This window comes from Sciurus carolinensis, chromosome 3, assembly GCF_902686445.1.
Source record: "Sciurus carolinensis chromosome 3, mSciCar1.2, whole genome shotgun sequence".
NCBI lineage: Eukaryota > Metazoa > Chordata > Mammalia > Rodentia > Sciuridae > Sciurus > Sciurus carolinensis.
Window position 1 is genome coordinate 13,353,944 of NC_062215.1, and position 14,709 is coordinate 13,368,652.

The 14,709-nt window shown below is 41.2% G+C and overlaps 1 non-coding gene across 1 annotated transcript; it reads left to right on the forward strand.

Annotated features, from left to right (window-relative positions):
• Positions 1–4,730: 4,730 nt before the first annotated feature.
• Positions 4,731–4,804, forward strand: Trnaa-ggc (transfer RNA alanine (anticodon GGC)). Its single transcript has one exon. It is a non-coding gene; the product is annotated as a tRNA-Ala (tRNA).
• Positions 4,805–14,709: the final 9,905 nt, after the last annotated feature.

A 14,709-nucleotide genomic window follows, 5' to 3' on the forward strand; every position in this document is an offset into this window, starting at 1 on the left:
AGTATTCATTGTCTATTAATTTGAAACACTCATTGCTTAGCCAAGTTCTTCTCTAAGTCATTTAAAATACAGCAGGAGGAGACAACATGGGTTTAAAACTATAAAGAAATGTTAAATCCTTGGACATGTGTGTATAGGCGCATGTGCGCACATGTGTGTTTGTGGTGGGAATTGAACCCAGAGCCTCAAACATGCTATGCATGTGCTGTCACTGAACTACATTCCCACCCCTAATTTCTTGGACTCTTATATACTTCTCCTTTTTAGGGCAAAAGCTAAATTTGAAGATAATAACTGAGAACTTTTCAAAACTACTTTTAAGCCTGCTTCATTTCTACTTGAGATGTAGAGAACAAATGAGAGATCACACAGGTCAGACCAACTCTCCCACTGAGAACAACTTTAAAAAAAGTAGACAATGTATGTTTTTAGAAGCATCTACTTGAACACATCTGAATAAAAGAGAGGAAAAAGGACTATCAACTATGGACAGGAAAGGGAGGCAGTTCTGACATTCGGGGTCTTTTGGCCCTGTGGGCATTTGCTTTTGCAGCGCTCTGGGTCTTTAGCAAATGTCAGCAAACATTTTATATAAAGGGCCAGATACTAAACATTTTAGGTCTCTGTGCCAGAATGTTATTTGTTGGTTTCTGGTGTTTTTAGCAGTCCTTTGAAAATGTAAAAACTGTGGAAATAGTGACGATGATTTCACAACTTTGTGAATCTATTTGTTACTACTGCCTTACACACTTAAAATGGCTAAAATGGAAAATATTTTTGTTAATGTATATTTGACCACAGTAAAAAAGGTTTCCAAAAATTTATATATACTCTTTTTTACACTAGTGTCCCACAAAAAGGGCTGAGAAGTGCTAGGGAGGAATATTGGCCAAATTATATTGTTATATTATTTGTATGTACTATGTAACAACAGATCCCATTGATATGTATGATATAATGCACCAGTAAAAAAAAAAAAATGTGGAGGAAAGCTGAAAAAACAGGCTGATAGCAGAATTTGTCCCAGAGGCTGTCCTTTGCCAACCCATGGTCTCCTGGGACAGTTATTGGCATCCAGTGATATGCTAAGGTGATCATGGGAGAGGTCAGGCCCAACAGGGAGGAATGGTTTATGATTGATGGTTGGAAGTACAGTAATGGCTAACGGTGTGGCTCAGTAGTAGCATGCTCCAAACTCTGCTCCTCATCACCAAAAACAGAGAAAGAAGTACTGGAATATGGTGACATACAGAAGACCAGCTTTTACTTTCTTATATCACTGTCATTCTTTACAGAAAATATTCCCCTTACTGCCGCCATCCAGGGCAACCCCTTCCACTTTACCCTTAGCCTGGGTAAGTCACTGATCCTAGAAGTAAGAACAAAGCATAAGTATTAGGCCCTCACAAAGAGTTTTAAAATTCTCTCAATTTATGGAATTGGACTGAGGGGTATAGTGCAGTGATAAGAGCTCTTGCCTAGCATGTCCAAGGTCCTGGGTGTTATCCCCCGCACTGCAACAATAAAAATAAAACAGTGAAATGAGTTTGGTTAAAATAACTGCTTTTAATGTTACCTAGAGCCCAAGAGAAACAAATATAAATCATCTGTGGAGGAAGTGGTTTCCACAAAGAAGTTTGCCAATATAAGATCCAACACAAATTAAAAATACCAGGCAAATAAGGAATAAGATAACATGAAGAAAACAAATGACAGCAGAAACGGCTCCAGGAGAGGATCAAATGTTGGAATCATCAGACAAACCAAAACAACTATACTTAAAAAGCCCAAAGAGGCAAAATACATGATTGGAAATTTCAACAAAGAACCAAAATGTCTTTTAAAAAGAACAAAATGGTCTGGGGATGTGGCTTAGTGATAGAGTGCTTGTCTGGAATGTTGAGGCACTGGGTTCCATCCCCAGTAGTTAAAAAAGAAGGAAAAGGAGAGGAAGAGGAAGAACCAAATGGCTAGACATAATACACACCCATAATCCCAGTTACTCAGGAGAATAAGACAAAAGGATCTCAAGTTCAAGTTCAGCCTCAGCAACTTAGCCAGATCGTGTCTCAAAATTTTAAAAAAATAAAATAAGGGTCGGGGATAGAGCTCAGTGGTAAAGTATCCCTGGGTTCTATCCCAGTAACACACACACACAAGAACCAAATGAAAAAAATTTAAATTCCAAATGAAAATTGTTAAATTTGAAAATACAATAAACAAAGAATGAAATGATAGGATTAGATTTAACAGCAACTTAGACACAGCTGAAGAGGAAATTAGTGAATGGGAAGTTAAAACAAAAGCAAACATCCAAAATAAAGTCAAAAGAGGTAAAAGGACAGAAAATGCAAGAGGAAAAGTAAGTGGCATAAAGAATACTTGTAAAGGTCTAAATGCAATTAGAGTCACGGGAGAGGAGAGAATAGGGCCAAAGCTAACTTCAGAGAGATAGTAGCTTAAGAACTTTTAAAAACTAATGAGAGCTAGGCCTGGTGGCACACGCCCATAATCCCAGTGGCTGCAATCCCAGAGGCTGAGGCAGGAGGACTGGGAGTTCAAAGCCAGCCTGTGCTAAACAACTCAGTTGAGACTCTGTCTCGGGCTGGGGAGATAGCTCAGCGGGTAGAGTACTTGCCTCACAAGCACAAGGCCCTGAGTCCGATCCTCAGTGCCGCAAAAAAAAAAAAAAAAGAGACTCTCTTTTTTTAGAGACTCTGTCTCTAAGTAAAATACAAAATAGAGCTAGTGACCTGGCTCAGTGGTCGAGTGCCCCTGAGTTCAATCCCCAGTACCCCCCCCCCAAAAAAAAAAAAAAAAACTAATGAAAGACAACCACAACCCTGTGAGGGTCTATTTAAAAAAAATCCAAATGATATCGCTAATAAGTGGATGATGACACATAATGGGGGGTGGGAAGGGTTAGTGTTGGGGTTGGAGTTGGGTTTAGGGAGGGGGGCAGGAATGGAGGAAGGAAGGACTGTATAGATGGAGGGGAAGGGTGGGAGGGGAGGGGGGGAAGGGAAAAAATGGCAGAATGAATCAAACAACATTACCCTATGTAGATTTATGATTACACAAATGGTATGCCTTTACGCCATGTACAAATAGAGAAACAACATGTATCCCATTTGTTTACAATAAAAAGAAAAATAAATAAATAAATAAATAAATAAATAAATAAATAAATAAAAAAAATCCAATCTATGCTAATGCTGATACAGCACAACTATTTATATATATATATATATATATGTGTGTGTGTGTGTGTGTGTGTGTGTGTGTGTGTATATATTTAGTTGTAGGTGGACACAAAAGGTTTATTTTATTTTTATGTGGTAATGAGGATTGAACCCAGGGCCTCACGCATGCTAGGTTACCGCTCCACTACTGAGCCACAACCCCAGCCTCACAACTCAACTACTGAAAATAAAAAAAACAGTAGAAGGAGAGAAACCTTCAAACTGGCCAGAATACAATCAAAATCACAGCAACTAGAAAGACAACTTTTCTACAAAAATAAAGGACATAGGAAAATTGAGATGTGTTTTAACTTTCCAAAAATTCATCCAACCTAAAATTCTCAATTCGGCAAAAATACGCTCCAAGAATGAAAACTAAAGACATTTTTTTTAGACACACACACAACTAAGAAAAATTGTCCCCAGCAAAAGTGTACTACAGGAAGCATGAAAGAATGTTCTCTGAGTATGAGGAAAATGATCTCAAACAGAATGAAAAGAAACAAATAAGGTAAATATAGGGGAATATATATGTCCATTGGCTATAAAGAAAAAATAATAACCTTTCTCCATGGCACACCCTGCAGTTTCAACCACATAGGAGGCTAAGGTGGGAGGAGCACTTGAGCAAGGATTGATAAAGTATTCCAAGCTTCTTAAATTATCTGGAAATTAGGTTCAAGTACCAATTAATATTAGGCATCAACAAAGCAAAATATGAATGTTGTACTACGTAGGATAATCACTAGAAGAAGAATAAGAGAGCAAATGGTGTCCAAGCCAATGGTAGCAGGAGACTGAATAAAAATATTCAATCCAGCCAGGCAGTGACACACATCCTAATCCTAGAAGGCTAAGGCAGGAGGAGGGCAAATATAAGGACAATCTTAGCAATTTAGCGAGGCCCTCAGCAACTTAGCAAGACCCTGTCTCAAAAGAAAAAATAAAAAGGTCTGGGGATGTGGCTCAATGGTAAAGCACCCCTGGGTTCAACTCTCAGTACCAAAAAAAAAAAAAAAAAAAAAAAAAAAAAAAAAATCATACGTGGGATTTAAAACCACATAAGTCATAAGTTACTTTAAATATATTACTAAGTAAACTAATTGTTCTAATTATAAGCTAATTTTATGCTGTTAACAAAAAAAAACCTAAAATGTAAGGATAAAAAATGGCTTAAAATAGTAGTATAGACAAGGGAATGAAGGGTGGGGAAGGGGTTGGGGGTAGGAAGGATAGTAGAGTGAAACAGACATTATTACCTCATATACATGTATGACTGCATGACCAATATGATCCTACAATATGTACAATCAGAAAAGTGTGAATTACACTCCATTTATGTATGATTTATCAAAATGTATAAATGCATTCTACAGTCATGTACAACTAATTAGAACACATTTTTTAAATTAATAAAAAATTAGCATAGACAAAGACAAACCATGCAAACAAAGTAAAAAGCAACCTAAAGAAAGGAAGAAAAGGGGTTGGGGATATAGCTCAGTTGGTAGAGTGCTTGCCTGGCAAGCACAAGGCCCTGGGTTCAAGCCCCAGCACCACAAAAAAGAAAAAAAAAAAAAAAGTCAATATCCAGAATACATACAGAACTTCAACTAAAAACACTAATGAGGAGGAGGCAGAGGAGAAATTTTTTTTTTCTTTTGGTTTTTGTTTTGTTTTGTTTTGTTTGAAATTGTTGTTTTAAAGTGAGCAAAACTTGCAAGCACAAGGCCCTGAGTTCAATCCCCAGTACTGCAAAATAAATAAATAAATAAATAAAATGAGCAAAATACTGGAACAGATTTCTCCAAAGAAGATAATACAAGCGATTGACAAGCACGCGGAAAGATGTTGAGCATCACCAATCATTAGAGAAATACAAGTCAAAACCACAATAGGCTACTCCATACCCATTAGGATGACTGCCAAAAAAAAAAAGAAGTCAGAAAATAACAAGTGTTGGCAAGGATGCAGAGAAATCAGTACCCCTGTGCACTGCTAATGGGAATACCAAATGGCATGTATGGTCACTGTGGAAAACAGTATTGCAATTGTCCATCAACAGACAAGTGGATAATCAAAATGTGTTATGTCCATAGAATGGAATATTATCAACCTTAAAAGGGACACAAGATGGAGAAAACTTCAGGCCAGTATGGTAGTGAAATAAGCCAGACACAAAAGGACAAAAGCTGTGTGATTACACTTACATGAGGTTTCTAGGTTAGTCAAATTCACTGAAACAGACACTGGGAGGGTGTTAGGTTGAATGTGAAGTGTGCCCCAAAAAACTCAGGCAATAGACAATGCAAGAACATTAAAAGGTGAAATTATTAGATTATGGAATTTATAACCTAACTGATGGATTAGTCCATTTGATGGATTTAGAAGAAATACTGTACTGGGTGGTAACTGTAGGCTGGTGGGAGATTACTAGAAGAAATGGATTTCTAGGAGCATGCCCTTGGAGATTTAATCTTGTGCCCCTGACATACCTGTCTCTCTCTCTCTCTCTCTCTCTCTCTCTCTCTCTCTCTCTCTCTCTCTCTCTCTATCTCTATCTCTATCTCTATCTCTCCCCTTCCTGGCCACCTAAAGCTGAGCAACCTTCCTCCACCTTCCCCTTTTTTTGGGGGGAGTGGGTATCAGGGATTGAACTCAGGGGCACTCAACCACTGAGCCACATCTCCAGTCCTGTTTTGTATTTTTTATTTAGAGACAGGGTCTCACTGAGTTGCTTAGCACCTCGCTTTTGCTAAGTCTGGTTTTGACCTCGTGATCCTCCCACCTCAGCCTCCCAAGCCGCTGGTATTACAGGCATGCGCCACCGCACCCAGCGTCCACCATCCCCTTCTGCCATGATGTTCTGTCTCACTCAGGCCCAAAGCAATGGAGTCAGCCAACCATGAACTGAACCTCTGAAACCGTGAGCTCAAAATAAACTTTTCCTCCTCTAAGTTGTTCTTGTGAGGTATTTTGGTCACAGTGACGAAAAGCTGACGAACACAAAGGGCATTGCCAGGGGCTGGTGGAAGAAGAGAAAGGGGAGTCGTTCAATGGGTACCATGTTTCAATTTTGCAAGATTAAAAGAGTTCTGGAAATCAATTGCAAAAGCAAGTCCTGTATACACAAAAATTGTTGAGATGATGAATTTTATGTTATATGTATTTTACATAATTTTAAAAAATAAAAAAGACTAACTATGCAAAAGTTAACCAAAAGAAAATCTTTAGAGCAGAAAGCATTACTAGAAATAGAGACACAGCATGATAATGTGCTCAATTCACCAATAAATATAGCAATTCTAAATTTGTATGTGTCCAATACACATAGCCTCAAAATATATAAAGCAAAAAAAAAAAAAAAAAAAAAAATGGATGGTATTGCAAGAGATATATACAAATCTGCAGTTGTGGTGGAAGTTATGTGTATCAGTAACTGTTAGAACAAGCAGATACAAAATTAGTAAGAAATAGATCTGAACAACTGGATAAGCAAACTTGAACCAAAGGACATATATAGAATAGTGCACTCACAACTGCAGATCACAAATTCTTTTCAAGTGTACATGGAATGTTTATAAAATGCTAGGCAATATAGCAAGTCCCAACAAATTTCAAATGCTCCAAATCATACAGAGAACATTCTCAGACAATGATGCAACAAAGCTAGAAAATAAGAATTAAAAAAATGGTAGGTAAGAAAATGTCTACATGTTCAGAAATAACTATAAATAATATATATTCTTAAATAACTCATGGTTTTAATAAAATCACAGCAGACATTACAAAATATTTTAAACTAAAAGTTAATTTAAAAAAATATTGCATCCCCTGGGAGTGTATGTAGCTCAGGGGTAGAGCACTTGCCTAGCATGCACAGGACCCAGCACCAGAAAAAAAAAAGAAGAGACTACATTCTAAAATTGTAATCTAAAAATTGGAATGTAGCTAAAGCTATAGCTTAAATGTAAAGCTATATTTTTAATGCATATGTTAGAAAATATGAAACATGGAAATAAGAATAAACAAAATATAAACTGGGTCTGGAGGTGTATGCTTATAATCCCAGCTATTCAGAAGACTGAGGCAGAAGGATCTCAAGTTTGAGGCCAGCCTGGGTAATTTGGTGAGACTGTCTCAAAACAAAATAAAAAGGCCCAGTTGGGTGTGGTGGCACACACCTTTAATCCCAGCAATTTGGGAGGCTGAGGCAGGATGACCGTGAGTTCAAATCCAACCTCAGCAACTTAGCGAGGCCCTAAGCAACTCAGCAAGTCCCCGTCTCTAAATAAAAAATAAAAAGGGTTGGGGATGTGGCTCAGTGTTTAAGCACCCCTGGGTTTAATCCTCGTACCAAAAAATAATAATAATGAAAACAGCTGGGGATGTAACTCAGTGGTAAAGCACCCCCAGATTCAATTGGTACCAAAAAATTATTTTCTTCAAGAAGAATACAAAAAGATTTAAAAGTTAACTTCCAAAATATTGAATAGACAGGGATCAATCTAAGGAAACTTGTGCCAGACCTCCATGCAAAACTCAACATTACAAAAGGAAAATCTAAACAAATGGGAAGTGCACCATGCATGGTAGACATGGAAATGTGTCACCTAAATGCTCTTCAGGAAAAAACTTCCTGCTCAGCTGTGCAGATGTGGTCAGCCGACAGTCCCCAAGCCGCCAGCTCCTTCAGGATCTGCTGCAGCTACAGATAGCTGCCTTGCTTGAGGTTACACGGGCCCAGGGCAGCAAACATCCAGTGACTGAGTGAGACCAGGACACAAAAGCCTGCCATCCCCACTAATACAAGACATTCTGCAGACTGAAGGCAACTTCTTGCCTTGTTGCAGTTTCATCAGCATCACTTTCTGATTCCTTCCTCTTCTGTTTATGCTTCCTCTCCTTCCTTTCACCAGTGTTGATCCCTAATGAACATCTTGCTCCTCAAACTTTGTATCTGCCTCAAGAGATTCTAAGCCTGCCAGTCAATACCAGGAGTGGTCTAAGAAAGCAGGTGATGAGATGGGATTTGGAACTGGCTGGTGCTGGGGTTGCCATCACCGATGGTCAGTAGGGGGATCTGGGCCCAGGCACAAGGTGGTGCTTCAGTCGTTTCAACTTTTTAGCTATTGGCAAATAAATAAGGTGTCCAGGTGGAAGTGAATGCTCTAGCAGATGTTGGATACCATGCCTGTGACTAGGAGATACAGAGATAATAGATTTAGGTGATTAGTGATAAGCATCATTAATGTTCTACGGAAAGATGATTAACTGCTAAAGGTAATAAGTAATTGGAAACCAGACGTAGGGCTGGGGATGTAGATCAGTGGTGGAGCACTTTCTTACCATGCGCAAGTCTCTGGGTTCGATCCTCAGCACTGGAAAAAGAAAAAAACGAAGAAAGGAGGAAGGAAGGAAGCCAGGTGTGAAATCAGAGGTTTCACTCATTGCATACAATGAAACTCTCATGTCCCGTAGTGTAAGGTAAAAAAAAAAAAAAAAAAAAGGACCAAGTCCACACCTAATAGTAGCTGGATTTCAATGAAGTTTAAATACCCAGTGAAGGCAGATCTGATATGTCAAGGTCAGATCCCTAACATATGGAATAGAAACATATGGCTCCAAAGAAGTGACTTCCAACACTTTTATGAACCTTCGGAACCTGCAGAAGTGGCCCAAGATCCCAGTACCCCCTAGGAAGAACTAGCATTCCCATTTACGGGAACACAATGCAGAAGCTTCTGCAAGAATACCGGTTCCTCTCCGAATTCCCCTTTCTCTGCTACTGTGCCTATAACCAGCTTAAATCACAGCATAGCCAGCGAGGGACATGCTAGGCATAACAAGAGAAGAGAGGGACTATTGCCCATGAAGAAGCTGCAAGACTTAACCAGAGGACACTGCCAAGAACCAGGGACTGGATTCTGAGGGTGCTTGATCAAGAAGGCTAAACTATAAGATCAGGTAAGGAGGAATCTATTGACTTAGGAGTGCTCTCCTGAGTCAGAGCATTTAACATCCTGGCGAGGACCCCGGTGCAAACTTATTGCTAGGAACATGGAAATGGAATGGCCCAGGAAGCAAAGTTGGAATTCCAGATTTGCCATGATAGAAGGTAGAGGAATTAAAAAGTTTATGGTAGTAAGAATACTGAACAGAAGATCCACCAGATAATACATCCCACAGAAAGCAAGACACCCCATAGCCTTAAGGACTATGCTGGGGAGAGGGACACCAAGTCCACTAAGTTTAGTGGGGGTTCTACGTAGGCCAATGTGGACAAAGGGTAGGCGGTTTCAGAACTTGGCTTATTGATTGCAATGGGTGTTGGTATCCTGAGACAATACAGGCCTGTTGGTAGTCTTAACCACCAGAAGCCAGGAGGGTCCTGAGTATTATAATTACAGGCAAGGTCAAAGGCAACCAAGGACACTTAAGCCCTAGAGAATTAGGGAGGTGGTTACTCAAACCAGGCATCCTGAATGACAAAATAGATGAGCAGCCCACCAGCAGAAAAAATTAAGGAAAATTGGCTAGGAGGCAGAAAATTATCATCACAATAAAAAGTGGTAAGCTCTTGTCTTATTTCTGGACCTAAGCCACTAACTAGAGGTCAGAGGTGTCCCGATCCCTAGCAAGGATCTTGCAACATCAAGCAAGTGTACATGGTAAGAATTCTTCCAGCCCTCCCCAAGGGGTCTATATACCTATGACCATTTGCTTGGGTAACTCTATCCTTAGGAAAGAAAAGTACCCAGACATTTAGAGGACTGGTAGACACAGGGTCTGCATTGACACTGATACCCCAGTATCTGGGGCATCTTCATGGTCCTCCAACGGAAGTGGGATATCTATGGATCCAGTCATGAATGGAATCCTAGAGAAGGTCAGCTTATAGTAGGCCACTATGTCCACAGGCCCACTCAGTGATGACTTCCCTTGTCCCTGAATGTGTAACTCGATTGTCATACTCTGCAACTGGTACATCCCTCATGCTTGGTCCTTACCCTAGGGGTAAGAACTATCACAAAAGGGAAGACCAAGTGCAAGTCTCTGAAATTAACCTTCCCCCGACCAAGCTTCCACATCAAAAGCAGTTTGATCTCCCAAAGTAGACGGGACAAGTTTATGTCACTCTTAAAGATCTGAAGAATGCAAGTGTGATGGTCTCTGCTGTTACTCCTATAGAAACCAAAGGGATCCTTGACGGTAGATGTACACTCACAAATTCACTAGAGCCAGGCAGTAGCCCTAGTTGCAACCACCATGTCAGATACAGCATCTTTGCCAAAACTGGTTAATACAGATTTATGAATATAGTGTGGGGTCCCTGTTTTGCCAAATGTGATCTTTTCTGTCCAGTAAAGATCAGAAACCACTCACATTCATGTGAAATGGAGAGAAAATAAACATTTACAGAGCCGCCCAGGCCCTCCTAACATTCCATCCTCTGTCATAGTCCAAAGAGATCTAGATCATCCTGACATTCTGTAGAACATTCTGTGACTCCATTATGTTGATGATATCATGTTGAATGGTCTGGATGAACAAGAGGTGGCTGGAAAGCTGATGAGACACCCACACAATATGGGGTTGGTGATGAAGGTCGAGAAGACTTAGGGGCCTTGAGAAGACTCAGGGCTGCATTTATAAAATATTTAAGGGGTCTAATGGTCAAGGGCGTACAAGGACATCCCCCCAAAAGAAAATATCTTGTACCTATATTGTTGGAGGTATCAGTGGTGGAAAAAGATACCATATAGAACTGTGGTCCTGTTCCCCAAAAGGGATACACTTATGCTAGAGGACACAGTGAGAGTCCTACTGAATTAAAACTATGGCTATTGTTTGGACACTTTTAAGTTCCTTGTGTCCAGGGTCAGCAGGAAAGAAGAGTCACCATTTTTGTGGTGGTACTTGACCCTGATTATTATGAAGAGGTAGAAGAACATTATAGAACCCAGAGGGGGATCTCTGTGGCACTTTTGGGTACTTCCTTGCCCAATTGTGACTATAAGTGGACAAAAGCGACAACCAAGTTTGAGAAGGACGTGATGACCAGGAAGCCAGGCCCCCCTGATGGGGATCTGAGTCATTCTACTAAAACAGCCACTGACACCAGCAAAGGTAATACCTGAGAAGTAATCTACAATCAGAAGAGAATTACAGCCCAAGACTAACTGCAATGAAGAAGCCCTAATCCACCCCACTAACCTCCCTCTTCTAAATTTCCCCTCTGGAAGAAGGGATGGTCCCCCTGGAATCTGAGAGCTGTTCTGGGAAGGCAGAGAGCAAGTGAATCCAGGTGGAACAGGGCTGGAGTGTATAGACCCCGGAGTAGCCAGATCCACTCTGATCTTCCTTCAGGGGAAGGACAGTCACCTAGCTGTAGGAAGGGCACAGCCTCCTGCCTTCAGCTCCTTGGGGCTTACCTTCTACGTAAGAGGCTCTGGATTCAATCCCCAGCACTGCAAAACAGCAGCAACAACAAAGACACGTACCAGGGTGCTCGCAACAGCATTATTTGTAACAGCCAAAAGTTGGAAGAAACCCACATATACCCCAGCAGTAGATTAGGTAGACTTCCCTATCCAGTCAATGGAATGCCACAGAGCGGTAAGGAAGACGGAACAAGACACAGGCCAAAGAATTTCTGTATTTTCTTCTTGCTAAAGAAGGCAGGAACCTTCTTAAAGGAAATAGAATTTTAAAGAATTTCTGGTATCTCCAAACTTATCCTCTTGCTGTTCCTTTCTTTTCGGTTCTTGCTTGTATCCACCGTTCAACATTCTCCCAGTCAGTGTGTGAGTGTGTGAATGCGTGCCAGATCAGAGTGTACTGTGTGTGTGTGTGTGTGGGTGTGAGTGTGCGTGAGCGTGTTCAGTGTGTGTGCTGGGCCACCGGAGTGAGCCTGCATCTCTGCCTCTGGCCCTCTGACCCTCTGGCCCTCTGCAGGCTCTCTGGCCCTCTGCAGGCTCTGCAGAGAATGCTGACTCTGCATTTCTGCAGGCTGTCCTCAAACTGTCCTGGACAGGAAGCCAGGCTTCCTGGGGTCTTGAATCAGCAGGGCAGGAAGGAAATAAAGGCCACAGAACTGACGAAGAGGAAGAAACCAACTTAAAGGCAGAATCCATACCTCTCAGGACTGGTCTAAAAAGGATTTCCATATCCTATGAACAGAAGCATAAGCTCCGCATCCTGCTGTTTCCTCTGACCTAAGAGATTCTGGGCCCTTGGCCACACTGTGCTTCAGTTTCCTCACCTGGGAAATGGGAATGGCAAAATAGCCTTCTCTCCGTTGTGATGAATTGCAGATGTCTTTCACCATGGCTTGGATAGAGGGAATCCTCGAAGTCCTCATTACTTCAAAGTGTTCAGATCTTAAAAAAAGGAATCAGGCTGGGCAAGGTGGCATGTGACTATCATCCCGACACTCAGGAGGCTGAGGAGGGGGATCACTTAAGCCCAAGAATTGGCCACTAGCCTGGGCAAGGGTAAGACCCTGTCTCAATAACAACACAAAAGGAATTTTAAAATGCCATTTATTTTCTTCCTGTCTTTCACCTTCCACGGGCCAACTAATAACTAATATCCAAAAAAGCAAACAAAGAAAATGAATCAGAAATATCCTGGTAGCCAATATTTGGTAAGTGTGAAGAGAACCAAGATTTCCTTTATAGGAAATCAGCATTGAAATGGGATAACGTGTTTGAGGAAATCTCCATCCTAGATCCTATTTGCAACTGGAAATGGCACTTAGGGCCAGTAGATATGACTTGAGTCTGTCCCCAAGGGTTCACCTGTAGAGATTGAATCCCCTGGTGAGGTATTAGTGTGGAAACAATCTGTGGAGTGTAGAGGCGGGGTCTTTGAGGGGTGATTAGGATTAAAGCCATCAAGACCAAGCCCCAAGACTGAATCCTAGTGCCTTCATAAGAAGAGAGTGACCAGAAGACAGAATGTCCCTGTCTCTTGCCACATGATGCCCTCCAATGCCTTGGGACTCTGTCAACAAGAAAGACATCACCAGATGCAGACCCTTGAACCTCTAGAACTGTGAGCTAAATGAGCCTCTTTTCTATAAAGTTACCCAGCCTCAGGTATTTCATTACAGTAGAAAATATGGACGAATGCGTGATCCACAAAGACCAGTTCCCATATTTCTAGGTAATGGAAGGTTCAGAGTAGAGTTTTATGTATTTATTTTGTGGTGCTGGGGATCAAACTTAGGGTCTCCTGCAGGTGATCCACCAGTGAGCCATATCCCCAGCTCCTTCTAAAATTTTACATTGAGACAAGGTCTCTCTAGATCGCCAAGGCCAGCCTGGAAATTTCGATCCTCCTGCCTCAACCTCCCTAGTAGCTGGAAATATAGGCATGCACCAACACATCTGGTTAGAGTAGAGCTTTTCAATCAGTAAAGGCACCAAGAAGCAGAGTCCCGTGGTGAGCCTCCTGTGGAAGCCTAGATGTGATGGGAAGAGATGGTTGACTTAGACATTGGTCCATCCCGAGACCCTGGTCCTTATCCATCAAATTGGAGTGTTGGACTAAATAGTCTTTTAAATTTCCTACAACTCAGGGCTGGGGGTATAGCTCAGTTGGTAGAGTGCTTGCCTTGCATGCACAAGGCCCTGGGTTCAATCCCCAAGCATGCACACACACACACACACACACAAAGATTTCCTGCAACTCAATGAGTAAGGATACCATTTTAATATCAGAAAAAGAGAGAGGGAGAGGGAGAGAGATGTGAGCATTTTGGCTAAGAATCAGCTAGGGAAAAATTAAAAAAAAAAAACAGGCCCCCTAAGGTCCTTCTTAAAAAAAAACAAGTGTGTTTTAATTATAAGTCAAATTTCACTTTGAGGGAAGAAAATAACCCATAGGCATTTTCTGTTCTATTTAGTTTTAACTTTAATTTTTGTCTCTAACAGGTAACTCTTCGGCAGAAAGCCTCCATAAAGCTTCTCACACTTTCTCCCTACGGGCCAGTTACATCCAGAAGAGGACACCCTGAAAGCAGATCTGTCATTCTTAGATAAAGTCACTGAGAAGAAAGAGCAGAGAAAGAGCATTCCCAGTTCAAGTGACTTGAGTCCTCCTTTGGGGTCCTGTCTGACACTGTAGGGTTAAATCAATCTGAAGAGAGTGACAAAGTGCAGGATTTTCTTTTCTCTCTCTTTTTTTTTTTTTTTTTTTTATGGATTCCACATTCATAACCCAGCTCTTGGCAAGCTGCCCCTCACATGTTGCAAAACAAAAATGTGTTGCCTCAGTGTGATTTTAATAGGTCGAGCAGCGTGTTGATTCACTGTGCTCTGGTCTAGATGCAGAGACTCCGGAGCATTCTCCTCACGCTTTCTCTTCTTCAGTTAATATCTTGCTTTCTTTGCAGCCATCCTCACGCTACAGGACAGTTTGGGGGCTCAGAGGTATCATTTCCTGGGGGTGACTACAGGCC